Source organism: Phyllobates terribilis, unplaced genomic scaffold (genome assembly GCF_046119375.1).
Source record: "Phyllobates terribilis strain yellow unplaced genomic scaffold, ASM4611937v1 Scaffold_5__5_contigs__length_657084704, whole genome shotgun sequence".
Taxonomy (NCBI): Eukaryota; Metazoa; Chordata; class Amphibia; order Anura; family Dendrobatidae; genus Phyllobates; species Phyllobates terribilis.
In genome coordinates, this window is record NW_027362765.1 from 189735070 (window position 1) to 189752901 (window position 17832).

General features: G+C 44.6%; 1 protein-coding gene across 4 annotated transcripts in view; it reads right to left on the minus strand.

Annotated features, from left to right (window-relative positions):
• LOC141272672 (uncharacterized) overlaps nt 1-16374 on the minus strand; it is a 33141-nt gene extending 16767 nt beyond the window's left edge. For 2 of the 4 annotated variants that reach the window (XM_073683623.1, XM_073683622.1), the window contains exons 1-2: nt 16201-16374; nt 885-934 (exon numbers count right to left, since the gene is read on the minus strand). The gene's annotated coding sequence lies outside the window, so the exon portion shown is untranslated. Of the gene's footprint in view, nt 1-884; nt 935-2438; nt 2901-16200 lie in introns of those variants that run through there. The other 2 variants (XM_073683625.1, XM_073683624.1) reach the window with 1 other exon arrangement.
• Between the last annotated feature and the right edge of the window lie 1458 nt (nt 16375-17832).

The following is a 17832-nucleotide window of genomic DNA, read 5'->3' on the forward strand; positions in this document are numbered from 1 at the left end:
CTGTATCTTACCATTTCTCTTGTCCATAGGGTGTGTTCCTACACAGACTAACAATGTCACCAACTTTATTCATATATTTTCAGGAGAAAATCTGATGAAACACACAATGGAGTGTTCTAGGATGGTCCAGAATTGCTTTTTTAATGGGGTAGAATATGCGAATTTTACAACATCCAAACACGATTTGCGAACAGGAAATTTGTGACTTTTTTCAGGACACAACCACGTGGAGGGTGACGCCGAAAAGAGGCACCCCCAGAACACGAGTGCAAGAACACCAGCTAAATCATAATACTACGAGTATCATGGTCAGGGCTGATACTGTTTCTGAAAGAAAGAAGCCACATTGTTTTTAAATCCCTGACAGACCCATTAAGGAATGACAGAATCACTTTAAGAAATTGCTACTTAGACTGTTCCTTTATAACATTTTGAACCCAGTACTGTATGTAGGTTTCTGTCTACATGTATTACTTGCTATAGATTGCTGTGTTAGTTACTTGGCTACCTTTTAGCGCTGCCTTATAACAAGAGCGTTATTATCAATGACTCCTTAGGAGCAATGCCTGTTGGGAGTCACCTGTGTTATCTATCTGCTGCTTTTCTCCCCATGCTTTACACTGCAGGCCTACTTATCAGATCAGCTGCTAAATAATATCACAAGCTGAACAGGATATGAGTGCCTACTGCAATGATGACCAAGTAAGAATGAAATAATTGTAATCTATCCGGTAATGTCATACACAAACGGAGCCAAATTAGTAGAAGTAGAAGGAATCCTGCTTTAGAGCTGCCCCCCCAGGTTATGCTGTCAGCGAATACAATCAGTCGTGTGATCTCAATAAATCAGTGTAGGTCTTTCTTCCTCCAATAGGAGTACTTACCTGCAACTGATGGGTCTCTGCTCAGCTCAGCATGAAAACAGCCTCTTCCCCTAAAGACAAAAGGGTTAAATTGGTGAGTACATTTTACGGTGTCATATAAGAACAGGTCCTCCTCATGCTGAATTTGGGGGTGCACAGTGCTATAAGGGAGGCCGTGCAGAGGACACGAGCGGGGGAGCTGGAAGAGATACTAATAAGCGATATTACGTTCCTGTGTGCGCTTTACGAAGGGCCAGAAATGTACCAGACTGGTAAACACAACACATCACCATGGCAGCGCTGTGTGGGGTTAGGAAATCAGGACTCTGTACAATCAGATAAAACCTAATGGCAGGGAACAGATTAATGGGATATATGGAGGCTGGGAGCCTGACAGCGGCTATGCAGGACTAAACATGGATCCTCCAGCTTCACAGGGTCATCCGACAACTTATATAACTCATCATATGGCTGGACAAGTGTTCATCCATTTCCTGGAGGCACAATATAGAGTTCTGAGAAAGCTACACTTGGCACCACTATCTAACCCAATAACTATATTTACACAATTTACTGACATATGCTCCTAAATCACATTGTGCACATGACTGCAGCACCCGGCATCCCTAGTCTGCAAACCTCATCATCCACAGAAATTAGCTTAAAGGGAATCAGTCATCAAGTTTTTGCTACCCTATCTGTGAGAAGCATGATGTAGGGACAGAGACCCTGATTCCAGCAATGTGTCACTTAGTTTATTGGGTAAAGTGATAAAATCACTGTTTTCGCTGCGGTAGATCTTCCAGTTCGCTGAATGCTGAGCTCTGTATAACTCCGCCCGCACCACGGATTGGCAGCTTTCTGTGTACACTGTGCATAGGCAGAAAGCTGCCAATCAGTGCTGGAGCCGGGATAACACAGCAGTTGACTAGGAGGCACAAGAAATCTAGTCCTGTAGTGATAATCTCCTGCTGATAAAATGCTTATTTTATTGAGACTATAGCACGCAACCTAATAAGTGACACATCACTGGGATCAGGTTCTCAGCTTCTACATCATGTTACTCTCAAATTACATAAGAAAAACCTGCTGCTGACAGATTCCCTTTAACTAGCTTACCTGCTGGCCATGCTCAGGAGACTTTGGATGCTTGAAAAGGCCAAATTAGACCTTTTCTCACACAACCAGTGCCCTTTTATAACAGAAATGAGCATGATAGATGCCTCTGAATGCTGATCTGCCAGAAAATATGATTTCTCCTGGAGTATCGGGTGCGGAATGTAAAAATTCATTCATGCCAAATAACTATATTTGACATCTATTAAAATGGGGCTTTGTGGATATATTCAGCGTCCCTGATATTCAAGAAACAAGCTCAAAACAGCCTTAGTACTTCCATCACTCTAGCAATCCTACAGGTAATTGTGCTCATACAGAAACACACAAGAGTGGTAGCCACAGTGTTGCCAGTCAAAGTATCTACAGCTGCAAATAAAGCCCCCATATCAGTGCCCCAATATGTGTGCCATCCACAGGGTACCCATTAAAGTGTCATTAATATGCCTCTTTTCTTACCTCTGGTGCGGAGAAGGCTGACGTTTCTCCCTGCTACTTACACTGTCATGGGTGCACAGACGCTAGCGTAAAGGGACAAAGGCGGCTCCTCACTGAACCATGAATGTCATCACTAATAATCTGGGATAAAGGTCTATTCTTCATGAAGACAGAGTCTCTGGGACACTGTAAATTGCTCAAGGTCAGAATGTTGTGTCCCCCACTGATCTTAATAATGGGCCTGTCAATGGTGGTCTGGCATTCACGGTTCAAGTCTCTCGTAAACTTCTTCAGCTCTCATACATTTCAGCATAAAATCCTGCCAAGTTTTCCTCTCCAATGAATCACATACTAATAGAAGCAGCGGTATCATTGTGTGATATAAGAACACTGGTTACAGCTTATACATCAATGAGTTCTCACTGATGGCTTCTAACATGACGTGGCTGAGCTTCTTCCTACTGAAGTAGACTCCTTGTAAAGGAAGTTTTGCACTCGGCCTACACTATTCTTCATGTGACTCGAAGATTTTGCACTCATCCTTTCTAAATACCAGCATCCTCACTACAGCCAAAGTGGTTGATAAAGCAAAGACTACTGCGCCACCTAGTGGAAAACAAGAGATGTTACCAATGTGAGGAGATTTTGCATTGAATTTATCAGTCACAAAATCATTTATATCACTAGAAACACCCAATCACATTGGGAGAAATTCTCAAACCCTTCACAATCTCCAAACAGGTTATATAGTGCCATAATTATCAATAATCCCCTTGTCCCCCATTGAATAGTATACAATAGTGTCTTAGGAGTGATTACAATTAGGTCCAGAAATCTTTGGACAGTGACAGAATCTTGGTGATTTGGTCTCTGTATGCCACTATTTTTTATTTAAAATGAAACCACTGAGATGCAATTGAAGTGTAGACTTTCATTAAAGGGGTTGAACAAAAATATCCTGTCAAACATTTTAGAATTGCAACCATTTTTCTACAAAGCTTCCTTATTTCAGGGGCCCAAAAGTAATTGGACAAATTAACTTTACCATAAATAAAATGTTCATTTTCAATACTTTGTAGAGAATTCTTTGCAGTCAATGACTACCTGAAGTCTGGAAACCATGGACGTCACCAAACACTGGGTTTCCTCCTTTGTGATACTTTGCCAGGCCTTTACTGCAGCTGACCTCAGGTGTTGGTTGTTTGTGGGTCTTTCTGCCTTAAGTTTTGTCTTAAGCACAGGAAATGCTGCTCATGGGGTTGAGATCTGGTGACTGACTCGGCCATTGCACAATATTCCACTTCTTTCCCTTAAACTCCTCGGTTGCTTTTGCAGTATGTTTTGGGTCACTGTCCATCTGCACTGTGAAGGGACGTCCAATCAGCCTTCCTGAATTTGGTTGAATCTGAGCAGAAAGTATCGCTCTGTACAGAATTCATCCGGCTGCTTCTGTCTTCAGTCACATCATCAATAAACACCAGTCACCCAGTGCCACTGGCAGCCATGCATGCCCAAGCCATCACACTGCCTCCACCATGTTTTACAGAGGATGTGGTATGCTTTGGATCATAAGCCATACCAAGCTTTCTCCATACTTTCTTTTTCCATCATTCTGGTACAGGTTGATCTTAGTTTCATCTGTCCAATGAATGCTTTTCCAGAGCTAGGGTGGTTTCTTTAGATGCTTTTTGGCAAAGTCTAATCTGGCCTATTTGTAAGGCTGATTAATGGTTTGCACCTTGTGGTGAACCCTCTGATGAGCTCTCATGAAGTCTTCTCTTTATGGTATACTTACAGGTGCACCTCACTAAATTAGAATATCATCAATAAGTTCATTTATTTCTCTTCTTCAATACAAAAAGTGAAACTCATTATATAGAGTCATTACAAACAGATCTATTTCAAGTGTTTATTTCTGTTAATGTTGATAATTATGGCATACAGCCAATGAAAACACAAAAGTCATTATCTCAGTAAATTAAAATAATTAACAAAAAACACCTGCAAAGGCTTCCTAAGCGTTTACAAATGTCCCTTAGTCTGTTTCAGTAGGCTCCACAATCATGAAGAAGACTGCTGACTTGACAGATGTCCAGAAGGCAGTCATTGACACACTTCACAAGGTCCCAGAGTTCCAATTTTCATTTGGAAATCAAGGTCCCAGAGTCTGGAGGAAGAGTGGAGAGGCCACAATCCAAGCTGCTTGAGGTCTAGTGTGAAGTTTCCACAATCAGTGATGGTTTGGGGAGCCATGTCATCTGCTGGTGTAGGTTCACTGTGTTTTATCAAGACCAAAGTCAGCGCAGCCGTCTACCAGGAAATTTTAGAGCACTTCATGCTTCCCTCTGCCGACAAGCTTTTTGGAGATGGAAATTTCATTCTCCAGCAGGACTTGGCACCTGTCCACACTGCCAAAAGTACCAATACCTGGTTTACACACAACAGTATCACTGTGCTTGATTGGCCAGCAAACTCGCCTGACCATAACCCCATAGAGAATCTATGGGGTATTGTCAAGAGGAAGATGAGAGACACCAGACCCAACAATGCAGACGAGCTGAAGGCTGCAATCAAAGCAACCTGGGCTTCCATAACACCTCAGCAGTGCCACAGGCTGATCGCCTCCATGCCACGCCACATTGATGCAGTAATTGATGCAAAAGGAGCCCCGACCAAATACTGAGTGCATTTACTGAACATACATTTCAGTAGGCCAACATTTTGGATTTTAAAATCATTTTTCAAGCTGTTATAAAGTATTCTAAGGTTTTTTTTTTTTAATTTAACGAGATAATGACTTGTGTTTTCATTGACTGTAAGTCATAATCATCAACATTAACAGAAATAAACACTTGAAATACATCACGCTGTAATGATATATGAGTTTCACTTTTTGTTTTGAAGAACTGAAATAAATTTACTTTTTGATGATATTCTAATTTTGTGAGATGCACCTGTAGATACTGAAACACCTACTTCCTGGAGATTGTTCTTCACATGGGTGAATGTTGTGAAGGGATTTTTCCTCACCATGGAAAGGATTCTTCGATCATCCACTACTATTGTCTGTCATGGACGTCCAAGCCTTTTTGAGTTTCCAAACTCACCAGTGTGCTCTTTTTTTTGCAGAATTTACCAAACTGTTGATTTGGCCACTCCTAACATTTCTGCGATCTCTCTGATGGATTTCTTTTTTTCAACCTAATGATTGTCTGTTTCTCTTCCATTACGAGTTCCTTTGACTGCATGTTGTGGGTTCACAGCAAGAGCTTCCAAATGCAAATGCCACACCTGGAATCAGCTCCAGATCTTTTACCTTCCGAATTGATTATGGATTAATGAGGGAATAGCCTATGCAACCCATTAAGGATCTTTTGAGATAATTGCCCAATTACTTTTGGTCCCTTTAAAAAAAGGCAGCTACATCTTAAAGAGCTGTAATTTCTAAACCCTTACTCCAAATAAGATGTGAATACTATCAAATTAAATCTGAGATTCTGCACTTTAAGCCCATATAGATTATATAACTGTATCTTGAATATGTTTTAGTAAACAGCTAAAATGCAAAAATTTGTGTAACTGCAAATATTTCTGGACCTAACAATAACCACAATAGCATATACACACGTGGTCAAAATTGTTGGTACCCCTCGTTTAATGAAAGAAAAACCCACAATGGTCACAGAAATAACTTGAATCCGACAAAAAGTAATAATAAATTAAAAATCTATGAAAATGAACAAATGAAAGTCAGTCATTGCTTTTCAACCCTGCTTCCACAGAATTTTGTAAAAAAATAAACTCCTGAAATAGGCCTGGACAGAAATGATGGTACCCCTGAAAATAATGTGACAAAAGGGACATGCTAAATCAAGTTGTGTCCACTAATTAGCATCACAGAGGTCTACAATCTTGTAATCAGTCAGTGGGCCTGTATATAGGACTACAGATACTCACTGTGCTGTTTGGTGACCAGGTGTGTACCACACTCAACATGGACTAGAGGAAGCAAAGGAAAGAGCTGTCTCAGGAGATTAGAAAGAAAATTATAGACAAGCATGTTAAAGGTAAAGGTTATAAGACCATCTCCAAGCATCTTGATATTCCTGTGACTACAGTTGCACATATTATTCAGAAATTTAAGATCCATGGGACTGTAGCCAACCTTCCTGGACGTGGCCACAGGTGGAAAATTGATGACAAATCAAAGAGACGGATAATACGAATGGTAACAAAAGAGCCCAGGATAACTTCTAAAGAGATTAAATGTGAATTTCAAGCTCAAGGAACATCAGTGTCAGATCTAACCAACCGTCGTTGTTTGATCCAAAGTGGGCTTCATGGGAGACAACCAAGGAGAACACCGTTGTTGAAAAAAAAATCCTAAAAAAGCCAGACTGGAATTTGCCAAACTACATATTGACAAACCTTCTGGGAGAATGTCCTATGGACAGATGAGACAAAAATGGAAGTTTTTGGCAAGGCACATCAGCTCTATGTTCATAGATGGAAAAATGAAGCATATCAAGAAAAGAACACTGTCCCTACTGTGAAACATGGAGGAGGCTCTGCTATGTTCTGGGGCTGCTTTGCTGCATCTGGCACAGGGTGTCTTGAATCTGTGCAGGGTACAATGAAATCTCAAGACTATCAAAGGATTCTAGAGAGAAACGTGCTGCCCAGTGTCAGAAAGCTTGGTCTCAGTCACAGGTCATGGGTCTTGCAACAGGATAATGACACAAAACACACAGCTAAAGACACCCAAGAATGGCTAAGAGGAAAACAGTGGACTTTTCTGAAGTGGCCTTCTATGAGCCCTGACCTAAATCCTATTGAGCATCTTTGGAAAGAGCTGAAACATTCTGTCTGGAAAAGGCAATCTTCAAACACGAGACAACTGGAGCAGTTTGCTCATGAGGAGTGGGCCAAAATACCTGTCGAGAGGTGCAGAAGTCTCATTGACAGTTACAGGAACCGTTTGATTGCAGTGATTGCCTCAAAAGGTTGTTCAACAAAATATTAAGTTAAGAAGAACCATCATTTCTGTCCAGGCCTATTTCATGAGGTTAATTTTTTTTTTAATTCTGTGGAAGCAGAAAAGCAATGACTGACTTTCATTTGTTCATTTTCATAGATTTTTAATTTATTACTTTTGTCAGATTCAAGTTATTTCTGTGACCATTATGGGTTCTTCTTTCATTAAACAAGGGGTACCAACAATTTTGACCACGTGTGTAGCAGTAGAATTTCCTGCAAACTACTTCTCACTAGGGGAGGCGGGCCCAATCCTAAGGGGAGAATGGCTACAGAATTGGACTATACAGTTTATCTGTAACCGTAGTTCTGCATAGCTGTATACACAAAGCAGTAGTAAATTATTACTAGTGGTTCTGAAAATTGTGATCGAACTCCAACTATCATTGCAATCTGCCATCACTTGTTATGGGGGGAAAATCCCTTTAAGTAGTCTGGTAGCACAGTTTGCCAGATTTGTGCTGTTTATTTTTCTTTATCTATGAAAAGGAACATTGATTCACTACAAGGCAAACAAAGGAGGACAAGCACAGGCATGTGTGAAGACAAAGAACATGGCTCTCACTACCATACAGAAACAATCTGCTCCGCAAGGGAAATACTATCTCCAGTGATAGTTAATGATAGAAAAAATGGAGTGCTGACTTCACCAGTATACTCAATTAACAATGCTTTATTATTTATCCAAAAATGATTTACATACATAAAACCTGGTCAAAAACAAGGTAAACAAAAAAAGCTGCAAAGTCACCCTAGGGACAAAAAAAATGGGCATAAAGAGCTATCAGTGACAATGCACAGACCCCAAAATTGGGATATTTCATAGAGGAGAATACATGATTCAGATATAGAAAGGTTAGACACAACACTCATATGAATCCCATGATTATATCCATATATCCAAGAGGAGAGTAATAAAGTGCTTGTGCTGAGATTCTAGCTCATTCATTTTCTCCCTTGTCGCTGTCAGTAACTCTGTGTGACTGCAGACTTGTGTGACTGTGCGGAACAAGGATTCGCCGGTTTCTGAGCCGGCACCGCAGAGTATGTATGCGTTATACATGCTCCTGGCCAGACCCTGTCTAGTGGGCGTGGCCTTGCTCCACACACTTGTGTATGGAGTGAGGCCGCACCCACTGGCCACGGGTATGTATAACTTATATATGCCCTCTGGCCCCCACTCAGAAACCAGTGAACCCCGACAGCGCACAGTGCGTGCACTTGGGGGGATTCATGAGTCTGCAGTCACACAGAGTGGATTATTGAAGCTGAGCTACCCTGGCATATTTACATGGTCAACGAGGCTCAGGTCTATGGTACTGTTCCGAGCATACTGAAGCTTTGTTCATTTTTTTAGGGTTTTTTACAAAGAGGATCTGCTCCAAAAGCCTCTGCAAAAACCTCAAGGAAAACTCTTCCTATTCTACTGGAACTCTACTGTTCATATGAGAAGGGTTTTTTAGCATTTCATTTTCCTCAAGAAGTTTTAAAACAAACCTGTTTAAAAAAAACAAATGCATGTCACTTCTTTGAAGGAGATCCTGATAGAATTCTCTCCAAACTAGGCACTGACCAATCAAAAGGCTGCAAAGGACACTTCAGGATTAAGGGAATGTGCACACAAATATTTTTAAGCTTCAAAATGCACATAACTAACTGCTTCAAATACTCTTTGATGTGGATCCTGAAGTGGATCTACAAAATCCATGGCAAAAAAACTCTGTGTGAAAATATCGCCAAAAGTCTTCTATAACTCTTCAAAACCTGTTTAGGAAAAAAGGAGCATTAACTGAAGCAGCACCTGAAATAATCTGTCTGAAGGTAGCCTTAGGCTATGTGCCCAAGATGCAGAAATGCTCAGGATTTTTTGGTACCTAGGTGTGGATGAGACTCTCCTGTCCTCTACACCCGGGTACCATCCGCACATTAGAACGCGCCAATTACGCGTGTACAGATGCAGTCTTGCGGAATTGGCGCGTTCTAATGCAAGTCAATGGCGGCGAAAACGCAGCACTTCCGCAAAATAATTGGTAGTGCTGCGTTTTTTTCCGCAATGATAATCCGCAGCGGAAATTTCCGCAGCATGTGCACAGCACATGCAGATTATCATTGGGGAACATGGCAGACCTTCTACAATGCGTTTTTCAAGCGTTTCTGCAGCGTTTTTGCTGCTGCGGAAACGCTTAAAAAACGCATCGTGGGCACACAGCCTTAGCTGTCCTTATGTCTGCAGTGCTGAAATGGAGGAAACAACAGAGCAAACTATGACATTCTTTTCCCTGGCTAAAAACATGTATTTCTAACTTCTAGTGGCCATATTCTGTAGAGAAAAGTCATGTGAACCTGGGACTGGGTGGCCACTATCTATGTGTATGAGGGCTTCCTGATTCACCGACAGATGATGGAGAAAGAAGGATTTCAATGCCATATCTTTTTGTTCTCATGGGAGATAAGGGAGCAATAGTCTCCTTTCTACATATTGAGAACACGTACCCACTTGGCCAAGTGTACATGTATACAGTGTCGGACTGGGGTGTCTGGGGCCCACAGGAGGAATTGATCCTCGGGATCCACCCTACAGCAATATGCAAATACCTGATAGCCATTATCCCTGTTAGGCTGTGTGCCCACGATGCGTTTTTTAAGCGTTTCCGCAGCGGCAAAAACGCTTGGTAGAAGGTCTGCCATGTTCCCCAATGATAATCCGCATGTGCTGTGCACATGCTGCGGAAATTTCCGCTGCGGATTATCATTGCGGAAAAAAACGCAGCACTACCAATTATTTTGCGGAAGAGCTGCATTTTCGCCGCCATTGACTTGCATTGGAACGCATGGAATCCGCATCACTGCATCTGTACATGCAGAATCCATGCGTTTCAATGTGCGGAGAACCTGTAAAAAAAAGAATAAAATAAAAAATATTATATTTACCTTCTGATGGCCCCCGGTCTCCTTGTCTTCACTTGCTGGCAGATCGCAGTGGACTGAAGGACCTGCGCTGACGTCATAGTCATGTGACGGCAGGTCCTTCAGTGTACCGCGAGCTGCCGACAAGGGAGAAAGGAGCGAAGCAAGACTCCGGGGGCCATCAGAAGGTAAGTATAGATTTATTCTTTTTCTTTTTACCACTCTTTACGGTCACACTATATAAATCCATGCCGGTTGCATGGATTTATATAGTGTGACCAAGTTAACAAGCACTTTCAAAGTGATGCTAAAATCGCTTGGAAAGCGCTTGTCAACCCGCATGCGGAAATGCAAGTGAAGAACGCTTCACTTCCGCTTGTCCCTGGCAGGAAAAACGCATGTGCAATCAGCATGTACAATCCGCATGTACAATCCGCATGCGTTTTTTCTGCCAGGGAGATATAGAAACGCTCAGGAAAAAATCCGGAGCATTTCTGCATCGTGGGCACATAGCCTTATGGTGGAGCGTTGACTCTAAGACACAGGAGCCTCCTGCACATCTACTGTGCGCCACCATAACTGGGATGCACAATTACGATAGTTTGCATTAAAGGGTTTTTTGGTTAAAACAAGTTATCACCGATCCAAGGGATCCACAGGATCGGTGATCACTTATTGATCGTTTGGGTCCGAACATTGGAAAACACTTATCCCCATTTAAAGGGAATTTGTCACCACTTTGGAGATATCAGACCTCTACTATGGCCATACAGGGTATAGAAAAGTAAATCTATACATACCTGTATGGCCCATGGTAGAGGTCTGAATGTAGAGAAATGTAGTTTTTTCTCCTTGGTCTTTCACTGGCTTGGCGTCCCCCCCAGATGCCAAGCTATCCCCGCCCATCCTTATGATTCCACCCAATCCCCGCCTATGTCCAAGTTTACCATATTTCCCCCCCTCCCAGCGCGTCAAAGATCCCTGTGATGTGCACTTTTCTCCCCTCACCTCCCGGCACATGCGCAAAGCGCGGCTCACAGGGAGCGCACTTTGTATCCTCCCGGGCCCGTTTGGCTGAGCAGAGTGCCACAGTGACTCCTCGGCGCCTGCGCAATAGAGCACTGTGGCACTGGGCTCAGCCAAACGGGCCCGGGAGGAAACAAAGCGCTAGTCGGGGCCCCTATAATAAGAATGAGGGTTTTCGAGCCTTATATGTTCTTGGAGTGGTTGTCACTTTCCTGTCCTCAAACTGTTGTACAAAACTGACATAAATATCCTGTGTTCTTTACCTCAAGAGTCTCTAAATAGGGCCGATGTGAATGTTATTTGCCATCAGTGGCTTCTTCAGAAACTCAGTATGGTCTAAGTAGGCAAACTGCGGGTCATCAAGATCTACTGAAATAACATGGAAAACTCTGAAAACCTCCTGCAATAAAATAACAGCATTTTCAGGAAACTGGTCCGGCTAGATCCCAAACTGCATTAAAACTGCACCCCCTATTGTCCTTGTATAACAAGACCACAGTTTGTCCCTATTACCAGTGTCATCACAGTGACCCTTATTTACAGTGCAGCCACAAGTAATAAGGCCACCATAGTGTTAGAATTACAATGCCACCACAGTATCCTATGAAGAATGGCACAGCAGTGCCCGTATCAATGTCACCACAGTGCTCCTATTTACCATTCCATCATTAACAATGCCCACGTAGTGCCCCAATTTACAGTACCATCAGGTGGCCAAGACCTAGACTAACATTATGGACTGAAGTATCAACATCACTGAGCTAGAGTCCAACCCACAATCTAATCGCCCCATTAGGATTCTATTGTTAGATGGTTATGGGAGGTAGACTGTGATGGATTTCTACCTAGCAACAAACACTGACTGATTAATAGTGGAGAATCAAAGTAGAATAAAAAACTCCTAATATTTCATTAATATTCTAGTAGTTATGCATCAGGGCAAGGCAAATAACATGAGCGTATCATAGAATGAACAGTGGCATTATAGTGCTAGACACCAACGCCACGCCATCCAGAGCATGTAACAACCCTGCGCCTAAAAACCACAGACGGTTCCTGTTTCACTTCTTCCTCCTGTTATATTAGCTGTGCAGGCCAAGCACAATCTACTACAATGTGCCACCAGAATACAAAACAAGGGAGCACTGCGATCATCCCCATCATTGTCCATCAACGAGAGGATGGGGTAACACCCATGCTGCCCTCTAAAATCCAGACCACACATTACACCCACAGAGCCCCCCAGAAAAAAATCACCCCATCATTCTCCATCCAGGAGAGGATGGTGCGACAACCATGCAGCCCTCGAATATGTTGACCACCCATAACAGCTACATAGCCCCCCAAAACACCTTCAATGGGTATGTCCAGAGAGGTCCAGTCAGCCCTTCTATCTGTTTTAATAAATACTTGTATTCAACAAGCATATTTATGTAGAACTGTGTCTTGTGTTGTTCCTCTTTAATTGCTCCTGGAAATGTAAGTATAGACTAAAGACTAGGAGCTGCCATTCCCTCTATCAAAGGTGTAGTTCCCTGGACAGTCTGATATTATCCAACCAGTTTCATGAAAAGCCCCCTCTTCCCCCCAATACTAAGTAGATTAGGTTCATAAAGTCTCATTCTACAGAAGAGCTACTGAAGGACAAATTGCTAAAAAAGTTAATGTTGACTATGAGAGAATGGTGTCAGTACACCAGTGCACCATGGCACTGGTCAGTTTACTAACAAAAGCCCCTGGGCTGGACACCTGAACATCAGAACTGGGCCACAGAACTATGGCAGCAAATGGTCTGTTCTGATGAAACAGGTATGTTCCATTATATGGGGACCTGATGGAGCAGCCTCACTTACCGGCAGAAGAGATGGCACCAGGATGCACTATGGGAGGAAGACAAGCTGGCGGAGGTAGTGTGATGTCCTGCAGGAACCCCGAGATCCTGCCATTCATGTGAACGTCACTGTGACACGTACCAACCACCTAAACATAGTCCACACCAAATACAGCCCTTCATGGCCACGAAACACAGTAACCGCAGTGGCCTCTTTCAGCAGGATTATGCCCCCAGCATCGCTGCAAAATGCTTTGGGGAACACAGCAATGGTTCAAGGTGTTCCCTTGGCCGCCAAATTCACCGGATCTGAGTCTTGTGGATGGGTCAGGGTTGTATTAGAGTATCTGCACAATATTAGGCAGGTGGTTTTAATGTTACGGCTGATTGTTGTAAATATTCAAGACTGAATTCACGCATTGATATTATAAGTTTTGTGTCCGTTCTGAAATCCCCGGCCGGGGTCTGTGATCTACCAGCCACGTATATGCCTAGAAGTCTATTAGTTCAGTTCAGGAGACTGGCGGTCCGGCCGGTTATTGAGGTCCGAGAACGGTCCATATCATATGCACTGGGACCACCCATCCTACAAGACATTATTTGAGGTCAGTATCTTTTTTGACAATTAGTAGATTACAAACTTTTCTTTCTTCATTTTTTTGAAGGCAGAGCATGAAAAATGAATACATTAAGGAAAAGACTTGTTTAGGAAACTCACCTTCTTATATATTATACAATTCTGAAATAACGTGAGGTCTCCTCTCAAGACCTCCATCAAGTATCCAAAGGAAAGGACGGCTGCAACTCTGGATGACCAAGACTGACCACCACCCAGGGGTGGACATACCATTGGTACAACCTGTGCAGCATCACAGGGCCAAAGAGGTAAGGGGGCCACTTCCACCACCAAAGCAAAGGAATTATGCATATATTGTTCTTGCACAAGGGCCCTTTTCTCTATGTGTCCACTCCTGTCGCCACATGGCGCTGTGAAGGAACAGTAGAACTGAATGCTCTGTGTTGGGTGCCCCCATAAGTCACAGCTGATCACTGATGGTCCAGACACCATATTATCGAACTATTTTCAGAGTACATTTTAAGTTTTTCAAAAATTCTCTTGTGTACACAACCCCTATCGGTATGGGTTTTTAGGGCATAAAGTGTGTTCAGCTCTCCCTCGTTCATGTGGGCAGATATAAAAGGGCTGCAACTTGCCCTGGCTCATGTGGGCAGACAAAAAAGGGGCTGCAACTCACCCTGGCTCATGTGGGCAGACAAAAAAGGGGCTGCAACTCACCCTGGCTCATGTGGGCAGACATACAGGTGCTGCAGCTCACCCTGGCTCATGTGAGGAGCTATAAAGTGGCTGCGGCTCGCCCTGGCTCATGTGGGGAGCTATAAAGGGGCGGCAGCTCGCCCTGCCTCATGTGGGGAGCCATAAAGGGGCGGCAGCTGGCCCTGGCTCATGTGGGGAGCTATAATGGGGCGGCAGCTGGCCCTGGCTCATGTGTGGAGCTATAAAGGGGCGGCAGCTGGCCCTGGCTCATGTGGGGAGCTATAAAGGGGCTGCAGCTCGCCCTGCCTCATGTGGGGAGCCATAAAGGGGTGGCAGCTGGCCCTGGCTCATGTGAGGAGCTATAAAGTGGCTGTGGCTCGCCCTGGCTCATGTGGGGAGCTATAAAGGGGCTGTAGCTTGCCCTGGCTCATGCAGGGAGCTATAAAGGGGCTGCAGCTCACCCTGGCTCATGCGGGGAGCCGTTAAAGGGCAACTGCAACTCGCCCTGGCTCATGGGGGGAGCCATAAAGGGGCTGCAGCTGGCCCTGGCTCATGGGGGGAGCTATAAAGGGGCTGCAGCTCGCCCTGGGTCATGCGGGGAGCTATAAAGGGGCTGCGACACGCCCTGGCTTATGTGGGAAGCTATAAAGGGGCTGCATCACGCCCTGGCTCATGTGGGAAGCTATAAAGGGGCTGCAGCTCGCCCTGGCTCATGTGGGGAGCCATAAAGGGGCTGCAGCTGACCCTGGCTCACGCGGGGAGCCATAAAGGGGCGGCAGCTGACCCTGGCTCATGTGGGGAACTATAAAGGGGCTGCAGCTCGCCCCGCCTCATGTGGGGAGCCATAAAGGGGTGGCAGCTGGCCCTGGCTCATGTGGGGAGCTATAAAGGCTTGACAGCTGGCCCTGGCTCATGTGGGGAGCTATAAAGGGGCTGCAGCTCGCCCTGCCTCATGTGGGGAGCCATAAAGGGGCAGCAGCTGGCCCTGGCTCATGCGGGGAGCCATAAAGGGGCAGCAGCTGGCCCTGGCTCATGTGGGGAGCCATAAAGGGGCGGCAGCTGGCCCTGGCTCATGTGGGGAGCTATAAAGGGGCTGCAGCTCGCCCTGGCTCATTTGGGAATTTTACAAGCACCCACTCATTTAATAAGTGCAGTGTAACTCCCAATGTCCCTATTGTGACGTAGTAAGGGCAATAAGGACTTGACAGACAGCTAATTAAAGTGTTCCATCACTGGTGCCCCTAGCTCAGCTCATTATCGGGGTGCTTTATGCCATGGGGTGGTCCAATGGGAAAAATTACATAGAAAAACAATGCTGTATTCTGGGTGGTAAAGGTCTGATGGTGCCCAGAACCCGCAGTGCCCAGCGGGCCAGGCATGAAACCTGATTTGTTCCTGGGCGTAAATGAAAGCCCCTCTGGAGATGACACTGGTGGTGCGGTTATTACCTGTATGGTGGTGGCAGAGGCACCACAAGTCCCAGCAGGCCAATGCTTGCAGGAATAGAGCACCCCGTTGTGCAGCTCTATTGCACAACTACAACACCCAGCGTCCCTTTAGCAGCTGTTGGGGGTTGTAGTCCCACAGCAGGATACAGAGCGCTAATATTTGCGTCGCATTTCCGTATTATGGTGGATGAGGCAGAGAGAAGCGCTTGTTTAGCAGGAAGTGAACTATAGAAGCGACCATGTCAGGAGGGAGCCGCTTACCTCTAGGCGCGGTGTTCTGTCACCCGCAGTCCTGTCCTCGGCCTTCTGGTCGGTTATGAGGTGCAGACTCGTCTGGGGAACGCCGCGGACGTTACAGGTAGGACGGAAAGTCCATTCTGCAGAAACGAAAGTGAAAGCCGTGCAGTGCGCCACTACTGCCACACGGTGGCGACGTACTACCACTGCGGTCCTCGGTGCAGCCGATCGCCCTGGTGACGGCTCGCCCTGCAGGCTGCGGGGTCACTGTGCTGTGAGGGGAAGTAATAGTGTATTCTTACTGGTAATGAGTGTTGTGAAAATGTGCACAAAGCAAACAATGCTCTGCATATGGCCGCTGCCATGACTTCTCCTTGTGCTACTAAATACGCTCTAAGAAACAGTTCTGTGAGTTAAGATATGTCACAGCTGCATACATTTCCAGGAGGAATAACCTAGGGAAGGACCATGGTCCAGTTCTAAGCTTAGATGCAGCAGAATTGTAGTTTCAAGGTCAATACCGCTATATACTAAGCAGACATGTCAGGACCGCAAGCAGGTTTAAAGGGGTTGTTCACTATTTGCTCAAACCGTTCTTAAAGGGGCGGTCAGGATTCTCCGATGCCTGGAGCTGTGGGAACGTGACTTCCAGCATGCGATTTGGATACATGAGGTCCAGGGGTGGATTAAGAGTAGCAAGGGCCCCGGGCAGTTTAGAAGGCGTGGCCCCCCACACACACACCTGATGTATCACATGTCACATGATCCCCTGTGATAGATCATGTGATAGTTCACATGAAATTAATTTGGCACAATATTAATTATAATAATTTTTTTTAGGCTGTGTGCCCACTACGCGTTTTTTAAGCAATTCCGCTGCAGAAATGCTTAAAAAATGCTTGGTAGAAGGTCTGCCATGTTCCCCAATGATAATCCGCATGTGCTGTGCACATGCTGCGGAAATTTCCGCTGCGGATTATCATTGCGGAAAAATCCACAGCACTACCAATTATTATGCGGAAGTTCTGCGTTTTCGCCGCCATTGACTTGCATTGGAACGCATGGATTACGCATCACTGCATATGTACATGCGGATATCATGCGGTTCAATATGCGGATGGTACCCGGGTCTAGAGGAGAGGAGACTCTCATCCAGACCTGGGTACCATAGTACCTGTAAAAAAAAGAATAAAATAAAAAATAAATATTATACTTACATTCTGATGTCTTAATCCGATGTGTCCTGGCTTGCTGGCAGCTCGAGATGGTCTGAAAAGGATCTGCCGTGACGTCATTTAGTCATGTGACGGGTCACGTGACCGCTGACGTTGGCCGGCCATCAGAAGGTAATTATATATTTATTTTTTACCATTCTTTAACGGTCACACTATATAAATCCATGTCGGTTGCATGGATTTATATAGTGTGACCAAGTTGTCAAGCACTTTCCAAGTGATGCTAAAATCGCTTGGAAAGCGCTTGTCAACCCGCATGCGGAAATGCATGTGAAGAACGCTTCAGATCCGCATGTCCCTGGCAGGAAAAACGCATGTACAATCCGCATGTACAATCCGCATGTACAATCCGCATGTACAATCCGCATGTGTTTATTTCTGCCAGGGAGATGCAGAATCGCTCAAAAAAAATCCAAAGCAT